Source organism: Dipodomys ordii, unplaced genomic scaffold, assembly GCF_000151885.1.
Source record: "Dipodomys ordii isolate 6190 unplaced genomic scaffold, Dord_2.0 Scaffold59, whole genome shotgun sequence".
Taxonomy (NCBI): domain Eukaryota; kingdom Metazoa; phylum Chordata; class Mammalia; order Rodentia; family Heteromyidae; genus Dipodomys; species Dipodomys ordii.
Window position 1 is genome coordinate 1,192,954 of NW_012267275.1, and position 16,358 is coordinate 1,209,311.

The window sequence follows — 16,358 nt, forward strand, 5'->3', positions numbered from 1 at the left end:
AGGAAGGAAGGAAGGAAGGAAGGAAGGAAGGAAGGAAGGAAGGGAGGGAGGGAGGGAGGGAGGGAGGAAGGGAAGGAGGGAGGGAGGGAGGAACGGAGGGAGGGATGGAAGGGATGGAGGGATGGGAGGGATGGGAGGGAAGAGAGGGAAACAAAGGAAGAAAGGAAGAGAAGAAAGGAAGAAAGGAAGAGAAGAAAGGAAGAAAGGAAGAGAAGAAAGGAAGAAACAAAGAAAGAAAGAAAGAAAACCAAGCAAGCCAGGCTCACACCTCTAATCTTAGCTACAGAGATCTGAGGATTGTGTTCCAGCGCAGGCAGGAAATTCGATGAAACTTTCATCTCCAATTAACCACCAAAAAAGCTGGAAGTGAAGGCATGGCTCAAATGGTGGTAGAATGCTAGCCTTGAGCACAAAAGCTCAGGGACAGCACTCAAGCCCTGAGTCGAAGCCCAGATCAGCAAACACATACACACACACACACACACACACACACACACACAAAATGCCATGTACCAGTGGTTCACACCTGTAACCCTAGCTCATCAGGAGGCTGAGATCTGAGGATCATGATTCAAAGCCAGCCAAGACAGGAAAATCTGTGAAACTTACTTTAAATAAACCACCAATAAGATGGAATGGAGGTGTGGTTCAAGTGGTAGAGTACTAGCCTTGAGCACAAAAGTTCAGGGACAGTGCATTGGCCCTGAGTACAAATACCAGGACCTGTGCACATGTGCATGCACGTGCTCATGTGTGTGTGTGTGTGTGTGTGTGTGTGAGCGCACACACACACACACACACACAAATAGACATAAGGTTTAAATAATAATTCTCAAAAAATAAATGAAAAATATGCACATTAAAAATGTCAATATTTTAAGAAACAAAGAACTCCCACTCATCTGATTGAAGCACTACTAAATATCCCCATGCTGCTGATCACATATATGGTATATAACATGTGAACACCATTATATGTTACAGACTGTGATAGACAATTTGCTCCAGGAAAGTTAGAATGAACTTGTGACTTTAAATGAACATCATTATTCCACAATACTGTGAAATTCCGGAAATTATGTAATCACTTAATCACAATAAAAAAATGTCAATATTGTTCTCAAATGCAAATTAAAACCACAATAAGATATAACTTCCTACGATGTTTCCATTACAGTACCTACAATTAAAATATTAACAACATCAAATGATAGAGTCATTGACTTTTTTGTGCATTGCTGGTGGATATGTAAAATATAGTCACTTTGGGGAAAAAACAAGTACAGTTCAAATCCTACATTTAAAATTAGCTAATTGTAGCCAGTGACTCTTGCCTATAATCCTAGCTACCAAGGAGACTGAGATTTGAGTGTCATGATTCAAAGCCAATCTAGGCAGGAAGGTTCATGAGACTCTTAGCTCCTAAAAGCCCAGAAGCAGAGCTGTGGCTTAAGTGGTGGAATTCTAGCCTTGAGCACAAAAGCTAGTGCCCAAGCCCTGAGTTTAAGCCCCAGGACTAGCACACACACATACACACACATACACACACACACACACACACACACACAAACACACACAAACACATGCAAAACTTAATTGTATTTCATGTAATTTACTCCTTGAGATAAAGCTCATTTTAAAAAAAATCAAGTTGACAATACATTTTTAAAGTGGTAAAATAAAATTCTGCTGATCTTGGGGTGGTTTAACATTTTGAGATTTTCGTCAATTGTTCCCTGCTGTTCTGAGATTTTCTATCTACTCAGGTTCAAGACAGGATCATCCCGATTTGGAAAAGCTGTGATAACAGATGCTAGCCAGAGATAAGGAGTCTACTTCCTGACCCAATAAATTTCAAAATCTTAGGCCTTAGGAACATATGTTCAATCTTTGCCTGGTAGAGAAATGAGATGAAATACAAGGTATTATGGGACTCTTGTGAGCAACCCCTTTAGGAGTTGCTATACTTGGCATTAAAGATGGGGTTTTACTAACTTTTCTTTAGGACTAATCTTGGATCTTGATCCTCTCAATCCTTGCTTCCTGAGTAGCTAGAATTACAGGTATAACATGTATCTGTTACCTCACCTCGTCAAGGAGACATGTCTTTACAATATATTTATTTAACATAGTCTTCGAGATTTAACTGTATATTGCCTATTTAAACATGATTACTACCCAGATCTACAACTGCAATAACCTAAGTAATTCAGGAAAAGAACTTACTTTGGAATGAATAGTCGCATAATTAAGCAAGTGCTTTTCAGAGCTGTAACACAAAAAGACCTCTGAGCTTTGTTTTTTTATTTCCTCTGTAAAATGGGAACAAACATCCAATTGCCCACCCCTGGTTTTATTTGCACTGGTCTCTGAATGAACTAGCTGAGTCCATCTTTCTGAAAAAAACATCCCTTGTTGCAGGGTTCTGCAGTAACTCTCCCAGAGTTGAAACAGACTTTCAGCATAAGCTGCCTCTGAACAACCATCTCCCATTCCTACTGCAGGGTTTGTAATAATAAATGTAATTGTTTAAGTGCTGAGAAAATACTCCTCTAGTGTGTGCATTCACAATACCTTTGCCTTCTCAACCCCCTGAATTGATGACTTGCCATTACACTTGAAACAAAATCTTATGATTTTACTGTGGCTTATCATGATTAACCTCTGCAGGATCTGCTGCTGCCTAATTCCCAACTGAACTTCCTTCCAATTCCCCTCCCACTCACTATGCATCCTGATCATCCTTGGACAGACCAAGCACAAAGTTTCATACTGCTAGGGAGACCTGACTGAAACCACGTCTTTACTTCTTTTCTTCCCATCTCATAACTCATAAGATTTTTGTTACTTTCTATCCTCTATTAGCTCTGTGTGTGTGTGTGTGTGTGTGTGTGTGTGTGTGTGTATGTGTGTGTGTTTGTGTATGCATGCATCCGCATGCATGCGCTACTCCTGGGGCTTGGACTCGGGGCCTGGGTGCTGTCTCTCTGAGCTCAAGGTTAGCATTCTACCACTTGAGCAACAGAACCACTTCTAGCTTTTGGGTGGTTAATTGAAGATTAAAAATCTCACAAATTTTCCTGATTGGCTGGCTTCAAATTGTAATCCTAAAATCTCAGCCTCCTGAGAAGCTAGGATTACAGGCATGAGCCAATGGTGGCCAGCTTCTGTTTTGTTTTAATAGCAATTTAAATGTATATTTAACTTATTTAATGTGAAGTAGGGTCAATGAGGACATAACATTTCTAGAGTCTGGCATATGATGGCAATGAATATACATCTGTTGACTTAACTAACACCAAGGAGAATACCAGAGGAACACCATCCCTATCAAGCCCTGATTGTGAGCACTGAAACAAGAGTCATAAAGCCATTCTCCATTACCCCTGTGACAGGCAATCTGTCTGTGTGTTCATCTGCTTAATTTTCTTCACGAGAATGTATCATTAATACACAGCCAAAATATTTTACTTTTATCCTAATGGTCTACTGAAAGAATCATAAGATATCCACTCAAGTATATTTGCTAGTATCTTAGTAAAGTGTGGCATTAACTTTATGTTGTTGTTGTTGTTGTTAGTTGATCCTGGTGCTTATTCAAAGTAAAACAAATGAAAAACTACAAGCAACCCCATTAGGCTATACATAATTCTTGTGCAGAAGCCACTTCCAATCTTCACTAAATGATACAGGTCCTTCTACTTGGCTTTAAAGAATAATTTCTAATACATTAACAGTAAACAATATGCTTATTGGTCTTAAATTCTTCCCAAAATTTAATACTTCCATAGAAAGTTGTGGGTTGAACATGATTTCTATTGCTCAAAATGAATTCGGAGCAAGCAAGCGTAAAAACAGATACTTTGTTCCTTATCTTATTACCATACATTAATTGGACAAAATAATAGGTTTCATGGTAACACTTCACTACATATGTATGCAACTTACTTTATTCATATCTTTCCCATTGTTCCTTTTCATCCCCTGTCCCCTTTTTCCTCCCAAATGGTCTCACTTCTACTTTCCTGTCATTTTTTTAAAAATCTGTACTGTGCTTATGGGAGAAAGGGTGATACTGTCTTTTTTGGTCAGTTTATTTCACTTAACATGATTATCTCCAGTTCTATCCATTTTCCTGTGCTTTTATACAACAAATTTTTATTTGAAATTTGCAGCAAAGCTCACAGTTTTTTTTTACAGAGAAAAAATAAAACAAGAAGAGATTTTTTTCTATTTTATCACATTTATTATTTTATATACATTGAATTCTTTTTATTAGTATTATCTTTAACTACTAAGAGCAAGTTTTTTTCAAAATTCATTCTTTAAATTTATCATAATTAAAATATACCGAAAGGATTGATCAGTCAACATAAAAAGAAAACTGAAAGAAAATCACCTAGATACATATATTTCTATTATATCTATGTGTATATATAGATTGATCATGTATATTTGAGCAAGTATAAGTGGGCTTACTCAACTGCACAATGCCTATAAGGTAGATATCCAGACTTATATAATGTTAAGTAATTCATTCCATTATTTATTACATTCATTCCAATTTTAGCAACTGTTCTTAAAGCAGTTACAATTATACACATAAATTCCATACAAAAGGAAAGGAATATTATTAAAAGGGGAGGAAGTAGAGAATAAGAAAGAGCATTAGAAAGAAGTGAATATAACCAGAGTACAGGATATACATGTAAGGAAATGTTATGGCAAATGCCTTCCTATGCAAAATGTAGTGTATTTGAATAAAAACTAGTTTTGAGATATAAAAGCAATTAAAAGCAAAAGCCTAGGGCAGATGATCAAGTGCTTGTCATGAATGATCCCTCATTGGGAACATTCGCCTTACAGGACCCAAGTGTCTCTCCCATCACCCTACCCAGGTTTACATCAAGTCTGGTACAGAGAACACTTAGAGAGTGGATCTATGCATGGACATTTCACTTCCCAAGCACCTGCTCCTCACTTTGTTGTTTTTGTTGTTGTTGTTGTTGTTGTTGTTGTTTGGTTGTCTGTTTTTGAGACTCCTTCCCTAGCTTCCTTGTATTCATTTTCCATTTCCTGAGGTGGTCCTATGCCAACGGCTTGTCCTCAACAGAAGTGCTCCTTGCTCCATATCTTGGTTTGCCATCTACCTGCCACCAAAATATGACCTGTTCCATATTCATCCCCTTCAGCTCTTTCATCCCACATCAACAGAGTCAATATTCTAGCAGATTTTTTGTTATACCTTCAAGATCACAGTTTGCACTTAGCAGTCAATCAATGGGTAATTCTTTAACCTGAAGTATATTTAATAAGGATATTTTGGCTCATTGCTAGAGATATTTGTGGGAAAGCTCATTTTGGTACTCCATGATTTCTCTCACAGGGAAACTGTACTCTGTGTGTACACAGAAAGAACACAGTTATTGGTGGTGTATTAAATCTCAATAGAAAATCACAGTATTACAGAATCTCAGTGTAAGGCAAGGTCTCAGTGTTGATGTAGTTTATGAATTTTTGTAGGCTAGGAGCCATCTCTTATCTACAGCAGATAACATAGTACCCTACATGTGGTTAATACTTAAGAAATACAATGAATCTATAAATACTTGCACTTCTATCTGGTGCATTAATCTCCTTTACATACATATTTCCCTATTTTGTATTTCCAGTTGGCTTCTATTATTGTATACATGGCCATCACCAAGGTTTTGCCTTTACTGACAAGTTTAATAAAGCACCAAGCATTACACAATATAATTGTTTATATTTGTTTGTATTAGTACCAGGACATATTTGCCAATATGACAGTGTAGGTCCAAATTTTGGTTAGCATCCTAGCCTATCTTAAAACAACATGCATTTCTTCAAAGCATTCTCCTTGGGAAATAGCTTATACCCATTAAAGGTCTGTTCAGAAAAACAATCTAGAAGAGTAGTGATAGCCACAAATATTGTGCTTTTTTTTTACCAGTTTGACATTAATATGATAAAATGTGCATTACATCAGCATAATACAAAAAACAACCTGGAGACCTCCCAAAAAATACAAAGAAAAATGAAAATTCCAAGTGATGACAGGAAAAATACAATTAGGCATTCCTTTGTTTCATGTGATTTTCTACTACACTGAGAAGGTATGATCTTAATTCCGTGTGTGTGTGTGTGTGTGTGTGTGTGTGTGTGTGTGTGTGTGTGTGTGTGTGTACCAGTACTAAACTCAGGGCCATAGACCCTCACTTGATTTTTTTTTCCCAGTTAAGACTGACACTCCACTTTAGCCACAGCTCAACTTCCAACTTTTTGCTAGTTAGTTGGAGAAAAGAGTCCCATGGACTTTTTTGTCACAGCTGGCTTTGCATCTCAATCCTCAGATCTGGACCTCCATAGTAGATAAGATTGTAGGTATGCCTGGCTGCATGTGACCTTATGAAATACACTAAAAGGAAAATTAGATGCTCACATACCTAGATCAAGGCTTGAAAGACAACTCAATATAAAGTTTGATTTCTCCATGACCCATAACAAGCTTGCAACAAAGGACTCAGTTCTCATTACTGGAAGTTATTAGCTGTGCTAAACTCAGCAACTAAGAGCAAAATATCTAAATAACTCTCCGAAGTAGCATAAAGTAATATTACATCTTCATTGAAATCTCAAATCTTACATTATCTAAAGATTTAAATCACCTTTAAAATGGAATCTATTAAAATTCTCAACTAATGTTGTGTTTATTTTTCTGTAAGTGGATGTATTATTCCTAGTAACATGTTTTGATATTACTCATAAATAAAAGCATGCAGTATTTTAGGGATTAATAGAAAAGCAGAAATTTTCATGGAACATTTCTTTCATTAGATATTATCATGTTAGCATATTTTTCCTATTTCTGATTTCACTATAAAATAAAATGAGCTGATTTTTACCCTTAAGTTTCTTTAGAATATATACTACCAATAATACAAATACTTTAGTTGCACATTAAAAAAATCTCATTTCCCTCTAAAAACTGCCACAGAAATTAGCCCCAAAGAAACCTCATAAAAGACAAAATTTAAGATATGACTACATCAAATTGATGTACCAGTTACCACTTATACCAAATACTATTTTAAATATCATTTTAAAGTCAAACTCTATCTTTTTGAAAACCAAAGATCACTTGAGTCATTAGAATGCTTCTTGGCCTTTTCCTAAATTAATAACAAAGTGAACCAATTAGATAAGAATCAATTAGCAAAAGAAAAGAGAAAAAAACATAAATCATTAACAACTAATCCAGTTATATTTTAGTTCTGTTTACCTTTTGCCAGTAGTGAGGCTTCAACTTGGAGACTTCTGCTTTTAATTAGCTATTTTACTCGACTGTCACTTTACAACTTGAACTACAACTTGAGCTACAAATCGAGCTACAACTCTATCCAGCACTTTGCTGGTTAATTGGAGGTAAAAGTCTCTAGAATTTGTCTTTCCATGCTGGTTTTGTACCTAGATCCAAGAATACTTTTAAAAGCAATCTAGCCAGGCACTGGTGACTCATGCCTGTAATCCTAGCTACTCAGGAAGCTGAGATCTGAGAATCGTGGTGCAAAGCCAGCCCAGGCATGAAATGAGACTTTTATCGCCAATTAACTACCTGAAAACGGGAAGTAGAGCTGTGAGTCAAAGTGGTAGCATGCTAGCATTGAGCAAAGGGACAGCGTCCAGGCCCTGAGTTCAACTGACCGAGAAATAAATCTACTCACCAGGTGATGGTGGCTCGTGCTTGTGATTTTAGTTACTCAGGAGACTCAGATCTGAAAATCACGGTTTGAAGCCATCCAGGCAGAGAAGTACATGAGACTCTTATCTCCAATTAACCACCAAAAAGCTGGAAGCAGAGCTGTGGCTCAAGTTACCACTTACAACTCTGGCAGAGCACCAGAGTTGAGTGAAAAATCTAAGGACAACCAACACCCAATCCCTGGATTCAAGCCCCAGTTACCAGGACAGAAGAAATAAAAAAGCAATCTTCTCTTTTGTCACAAAGTTACACTTAAGGTTGCTAGAGGTATAGAGTGAGGCTGTTAGATGTATGCACACACACACATGCGCTCGCGCACGCACACACACACACACACACACACACATACACACACTCACACAATAGAATTCTATACCTCCATCAGAAAGAATGATACCGCCCCAATTGTAAGGAAATGGAGAGACTTGGAAAAAATTATATTAAATGAAGTAAGCCAGACCCCAAAGGTTAGGTCCCATGGTTTCCCCTATTTGCCATAACTAGTATACATCTAGGATAATCTTACCAGACAAGCATAAAAGGTCAAAAGCTATGTACATATGACCATATAAGATGATGCTAAGTGAACGAACCCCATAGAGACGCAAGAGGTTTTATCCTTGTCACTGTTATTTTTAGTGTTCCATGATTTTTTTGTTTCTTTTGTATGTTCTTCCCCCATGGTGTAACCCCTCTTTTCACTATATTTGATTCCAGTTCCCTGCATCTTGTATGTACATTTTTCTAATTTAGAGAGAGGAAGGGAAATAACAAAATGCTGAAATAAGGATACAGGTTGACCCATTGTTACACTAAGATGTACATGACACTATGTCGAAAACCAACTTTACAAATGGGGGGGGGGGAAATTTGGGGAAGAGGGAAGGGAAGGGATGATACGGAAAAAACAAAGGAGGGATAACAATGCTCAATAGAAAATGTACTCATTATTTACTCATGTAACAGTAAACCCTCTGTACAGTATCTTTACAGTAATATATATATTATATATATAAGGATTTGAAGGCCAATCTGGACTATATAGAATATCTCAAAAAATAAATACATAAATAAAAATACATATTACCCTGTCAGTCTCCAAAAGCTCTATAAACATACTCCCACTCAAGATATAAAATTTTAATTTATAAATGATAATAAAGTATAATTGATATTTTAAATAGGTATTGATCCTTATTTAGAAAATCTGTGTTGAGGTAGATAAGAATAATTACATATATAGAGAATACCCTTAAGTCTCATAGAGCAGTGCCTTCTGTCCCTCAGCAAATCAGCTTTGTATTGATTAAAAATCCAGAAGAAAACTTAATAATTAATACGGTTTCTATTTTAATTTATGATCCAACAATTGAAAAGTTTTCATGGAAAGGGCCAAATCTGGGACTTTACACATGCTAAGCAAATTTTCCACTACTGAGCCACATCCCCAGCCCCCACAATTAAAATTTTTAATCTGAACACTGCCTCCCTTAATTTGAAAGATTCCAATGATTTTTAATAATTCTTTGTTCTGAATAAAAGCATTTAAAATCATAGCTCCTGGGCTGGGAAGGTGGGTCAGTGGTAGATTGTTTGCCTTACATGCATGAGGTCGTGGGTTCAATTCCTCAGCACTACATAAGCAGAAAAAAACAGAAGTAGTGCTGTGGCTCCAGTGGTAAAGCACTAGCCTTGACCTGAAGAGCTGAGGGACAGTGTCCAGGCCCAGAGTTCAGGCCCTACGAATGACAAAAACAAAAATCATAGCTCTTAATAATCTAAGTAACCTATTTAAATACTGTTGACCAAATCAGAGTAGTTTTGATTCAAAACTATGATCGAATAGTTTTTATCTGTTTTTGTCAATATATGAAACAATACCACATGAACTACGAAGATAATTAAACCAAATTAAGGCCCATGTACCTTATAAATATCTGAAAGTCAGTTTATTGTTAGTGTTGCTAACAAATGGATCAACAGTCAACATTTTTTTTTATTTTTTTAATTGTGAAAATATTGTACAGAGGGGTTACAATTACATGGGCAAGATATTGAGTGCATTTCTTATCAAGCATTGTAGCTTCCTCCTTTGTTTCCCCTTCCCTTCCCTTCCCATCCTCCTCCGCCCCCCCCACCAAATCCTCTTCTCCCCGCCCCCCCCACCGAATCCTCCTATCCCCGCCCCCCCCACCAAACTTGTAAAGTTCATTTTTCGCCATAAAGACTTGTACATCTCATTGTTGCAATGGGTCCACCTGTATCCCAATTTAAACGATTTGTGTTTCCCCTTCCCCTCCACAAATTATACCAAAATCAAATACAGTGAGAGCAGGGGTTATGCCGTGGGGGAGGGACATACAAGCCAACAAAGAAATAATCTTATAAATATGTTAAAAACAATCGCATGAAAGAAAAAAACATTTGAATACATATCTTAGGTTTCATTTTCCTAACATCCCCTTATCTGACCTTTTCTGCTTGACTCATACATATACTAGATATTGCAAATAAGGGAAACCATGAGACCTATGTTTCTTTGCGCCTGTCTTACTTCACTTAAAATATAATTTTTTCCAAGTATTTCCATTTCCTAACAAATGGGGCAATGTCATTCTTTCTGATGGAAACATAGAATTCCATTGTGTATATATACATTTTCTTGATCCTTTCATCTACTGAGGGGCATCTGGGTTGGTTCCATATCTTAGCTATGGTAAATAATGCTGCAATAAACATAGTTGTGCTGGTAGTTTTAGTGTGGTCTTGTTTGTGATCATTTGGGTAAATGCCCAAAAGTGGGATTGCTGGATCATAGGGGAGCTCTATGTGGAGTCTTTTGAGGAACCTCCATACTACTTTCCAAAGTGGTTGAACAAGTTTACACTCCCACCAACAATGCAGTAAGGTTCCCTTCTGGCCACATCCCCTCCAGCATCTGTTATTAAAGTTCTTGATTATAGCCATTCTAACTGGGGTGAGGTAGTATCTCAATGTTGTTTTGATTTGCATTTCTTTTATGGCTAGAGAAGTTGAGCATTTCTTCCTACGTCTATTTGGCCATTCTTCTTTCCTCTTCAGAGAAGTTTCTCTTTAAGTGTTTAGCCCACTTATTCATTAGGCAGTTGTTTCTTTAAAGATTTGTTTTGGGGGGATTTAATTTTTTGAGTTCCAAGTATATTTTAGATATGAGACCCTTATCTGTTGTATGGCTAGTGAAGATCTTCTCCCAATCCATGGGCTTTCTATTGATCTTGCTAGCTATGTCCTTTGCCATGCAGAAGCTCTGCAATTTCATGCGATCCTATTTATCCAACCTTTCTTTGATTTGTTGTGTTTCTGGGTCTCTATTAGGAAAATTTTGACCGGTGCCAAGGAGACCTAGGGTTTCTCCTATTCCATCCTGTAATGTTTTCAGAGTGTCTGCTTTGACTCCGAGGTCTTTGATCCATTTGGAGTTGATTCTGGTGAAGGGTGATATATAAGGATCTAGCTTTAGTTTTCTACAAGTAGTTAACCAATTTTGCCAGCACCATTTACTGAAGAGGCTGTCTTTCTTCCATTCTATTTTTTTAGCTCTCTTATCGAATATTAGATTGCTATAGGTCTGTAGGTTCATTTTTGGGTTTTCAATTCTATTCCATTGGTCTTGAGGTCTGTTCTTTGTTGTTGTTCTTCTTCTTCTTGGAAAACTTTATTTCAGTTTAAACAACAGAGCAAATGATATCTATGCTATTCAGGAACAGATGAAAATATGGTCATCCTTCATAGCTGTATAGCTGGCAAATTCCAAATGAGAGATATAATCTAGGCAAAAGACATTTATTATTCCAGATTATCTTTATCTCTCCATCTGAGACCATGAAAACCAGTCAAAAAGACTGGAAACAAATTTATATGAAGTCATACCAGAAAAGCTGAGAAAATGATGTGTAATATTCTGGGAAATTCTGTTTCTAGTTAATATTCAGATGAATATGTTCTTAAAGGTCAGAAACAGGTGGTTCATACCCTAAGTGCTAGAAACAATGACAGACACTTTTAGCAGTTTAATGTGATTATTAAGATTTGAAACATTATTTAAAAATCTAGATGTAGGCTCAGTCAAGGCCAAAAAATGAAACTCTTACATTAGAAACATGACTACTTAGATTTTTATCTTAATTTACAGTTAAAAGGTCTATTTTTAATGCATAAAAAATAGATACAGTCACATTGTTTCACACCTGAAAAAGACTCCACATAGAATATCCCCATTAACAACACTGAATGAGAAATCTAATTCAGTCTACAGGTTTTATTTCTGATCAAGTAATAAGCTTTCACGTATTTTTCTTTTTTCTGTTCTTTCTTTTTGCAACAGTCTCAAACTGGCCTCACATTCATGATATTCCTGCTTCAACCTTCTGAAAGCTGGGATATAGACATGTATCACCATCCCTAGCTCTGGTCTCAGTGACTTCTTTGCTTACCTTCTATTAACAACATATTAACTTGCCATATAACTACAACATTGATTTTCAAGTTCTTCTTTAGTCATATTTTCCCCTTTTTGTGCCAGTACCAAGCTGTTTTGATTACTATGGCTTTGTAGTAGTTTAAAATTTGGTATTGATATTCCTCTAGCACTGTTCTTTCTGTTGAGGAGCGTTTTTGCTATTCGGGGTCTTTTATTGTTCCATATGAATTTTTGGATTGCCTCTTCCGTTTCCTTGAAGAATGAGGTTGGAATATTAATAGGTATCGCACTGAATTTGTAGATAGCCTTGGGAAGTATTGTCATTTTCATGATGTTGATCTTTCCAATCCAGGAGCATGGGAGTTTTTGCCACTTTCTAAGTTCTGTTTTGATTTCCGTTTTCAGGTTTTTAAAGTTTTCATCATGGAGGTCCTTCACTTCTTTGGTTAAGTTAATTCCTAGGTATTGTATTTTTTGTGGGGCTATTCCAAATAACAGTCAACATTTTTTGTACTGGTGCTGGGGCTTGAACTCAGGGCCTTGCCTCATGGCAGGCCCTCTATAACTTGAACCTTGTTTCAGTTCTGGCTTTTTGCTGGCTAAATAGAAATAAAACTGTCATGGATTACTTTGCATGAGCTATTACCCAACCATGATCTCCAAATCTCAGCTTCCTGAGTAGCAAGGATTATGTGACTACGCTACCCAACCTGGCTAAGAGTCAACTTTTGATAAGAAAATTTAAAGCACTACAGACAATAAACACAAACAAGAACTAAAAACAATACATTTTGACTTACCAATCAAAATGTACAGCTTCTGCAATTGTTACACAAATGTTCTAAACTCTGCAATATATAAAGTAAGCAGAATTGCCTTCTAAGCAATAAAAATACTCATTGTATTTTTCTTTTAACACACTGTCAATCTTTAACAGATCAGGGCAAATTAATTCTCAAATATTTTATATAAAAGTTTTAGTATTTCACTCTTACCTATTTTATACAAAATGCCAACCAAAGAGAAAATATTGAATACAGAGGTTACTTTGGAACCGGCCATTCCCATCACCTGGTGAATCTTCAGTTACAGCATCACATGTTTTCCTTCTCCAAGTCCTAAACATTATTTCATCGTTACTAACAATTGAATTTACTGGTTAGTGTCTCCTTTCCCTCCCCAGAAGTATTTGAGGTTTTGAGATTTTTAAGGTATATTCTTGAACATACAGAGCGAGAGAGAGGGAACAGACATATGCTAAACACGTTTATATATTTTACATGCTACCAAACACAATGCCAAACAAAAAAATAAGGAAATATAAAGGAAGACTATCTGGTAGAATATCAGACTCTGGGTATGTTGATATTGATGGGGGAAAGTAGAGCTTACTTATCTATATTCAAATTTAAACCTTTGCACCATGTGGATAACTTACAGATTTTTAAGAAATTAATTAGCACCTCCTCTAAGATCATTTGCACAATTCAGTTTGAGTTTTAATAAGAATAGCTTATAAAATTATCAGTATCCTCTATATATTCTTAGAATGTAATTATAAATTATGGAATTTAAATGAATAGCTAAAAGATATAAATGAGATAAATTCTTCCAGAGATTATTAAATAGAAAGATTTATAAATAAAATTGACAGAATTCATAAAATCCTTGAGTTAAACTTAGAATGTCTCAGTAATTGTAGGTTTGGGGCAACTGCTCCATAAAATTGTCCATCTAATTTCATTTGGAAGTTTACAAGATTAGTTCAGAGAGTTACAACTGCTTTTAAAAAGAATTCTAGCTGAGTATGGTGGCTCATACCTGTAATTTTGAGCTGCTCAGGAAGTTGAGTCTGAAAAGACTGTGATTCAACATCAGCCTAGGCAGAAACATACATAACAACTCATTTCAACAGAAAAATCTAGGCATGGAGGTATGTATCATCTAGCTGAAATAGGAGAATTGAGGTCCAACTATCTCAAAATACCCAAAGCACAAAAGGCTGAAGGTGTAACCAAACTGGTAGAGCACCAATTGTGGGGTTACACCACAAACCTCGCACCAAGGGTGAGGTCCTGAATTCAAACCCCAGTTCTACAATTTGTTAAATAAACACACTAACATTTATGAAGGTCTTGGCTTGCAGGCCTAATAGTCACTTCCAAATACCATTACACTAGGTAATAGGTATCAATGTACTTGAATGAATTTAGTTCACAACAGTGATAACTCCCCATCTTGAAATTTTCAGTACATGTAGATTTGGGCAAGTGAATATTAACATCTTTCATGACACAAGTCTCAAATGTACACAGTAAAATTTATTTTACCAAAATACAAACGTTTGGTTAATTACAATTAAATTATGGGTCTACACCCAAAAGAACTCTCATCTAAGACTCTAAGAACTGTATTACACCATAAAAGTCAAAAGTTCTAGATCTAGACCAAAGTTGGCTGGGCTAAAGGTAGCCTATGTCTTTTAACAGATAACAGAAAGCTAATAAGTTTTTCTGGATCCAGAAGTATCCAGAAGAGGCAGTGTCAACTCCGGAAGGGAAAGAAAGGGTCTTTTGAGTTGCATTTGTCACCTGTTTGTTTTTGCCTTCATTGTTTTGCTTGTGTTTACGGAAATCAGAAGATTACTACAACTCATAATTTAAACTTAATGACAGGAATGGCAGCTCTTGGTTGACAATACAGCACACTTCAGAAAGGAACACCATTACTTCATTACGTTAAGAAGGCTGATAGCAGGATGAACAAGTATCTTACTAGATAATTCTCTTTGGAATCCACAGGGTTTAGCTTATTAAATATTCCTTTCATTAATCTTTGTAATCCTCACATGCTGTAACTTAGTAAAATAGTTGCCCAAGCTCACATGATAAAGAAAGCTACGTTTCACATTAATTCTCCCTTTCAATATCACTTCATTCTCTTCTTCCAATTTCAAGCACACTTATTTGGGAGGTGAACATACCCAGCCCTGTCTCATCAAGTTCACTGCATGTGCCTCATGCCAACTGTAACTAAAATGCTATAATTCCACATCATTACATTAAGCAATCGCCAAGTATCAGATTTTACACTGTCTGATTACTAACATCACATTAGCTCACCACTAGTGGTTTAGTCACTGTATCAACTATTGGTATTAAATCTTTGGCTGCAATGAAAGTTAACAATGCTATTTTTATGTTTTGCCAAAAAAAAAATCATTCAGTCTGTTTTCCCTTTTTTGATTACAGTTCATTTAAGGAAAAAAAATGTTGCTGCGTGGTTTGACAATGTTTTATGTGTCTTCGGCTGATAGAACACACAAAACGTTTGAATAGGCCCATTTATTTGAGCAGACATATTAAATAATACTTTAAATGTGAACATTCATGTCATAAATTTTGTAGTCTCTTTAAAGTAGGATAAATCTGGTATTTAAAGTAGTCTTTGTTCAAAGCTATTTTTTTCTAAGAGTCATAAAGGGACTCTGATTTGTGCTGCATGAACAATGCCAGCATCATCATTTTAATGTTATCCATATGGGCTTCTAATAATAGATAAGAGTCTACATTTGTATTATATGTCTTAGAGACATTTAAAATCTAGATAAGGAAAAACTGATTTCATTGGCCCCATAGTTAAAGGAAAGCAGACCCTAATTAAAAGAATTCTGTTCTGAATTAACTAGTTTGACATGTGCTAATTGACAGTTCCTGTGAAATGGTTCTAATTAAAGTCAATATGTCTTTTTCAATTAAAAGGAAATTAAGAATATACTAATATACATTAACAACTTAATCTGCCTTCAATATCCCATACATCAACTGCTTTTCCCCCCTAACGTTATTGGAGAACCATCTGACATGAATCATCCACTGTTTGCTTATGGTATCTCATTATTACTTCACACAAGCACAGCAGTAGTGTATATCCCCTTGAGGAAGAAGATAACCTGCATATGCTTTGATTTGCAGGACTCCTACCTCTTACTTCATTAAATACAAGCCTACCTTTATGAATTTAAAATATGGACATTTCTTAATAAGGATCTTTGCTAACTCAAAATAAAGGCAAGTGTTCCCAATTATTTGGTTTTTTGACTACAGGCCTTAGAAG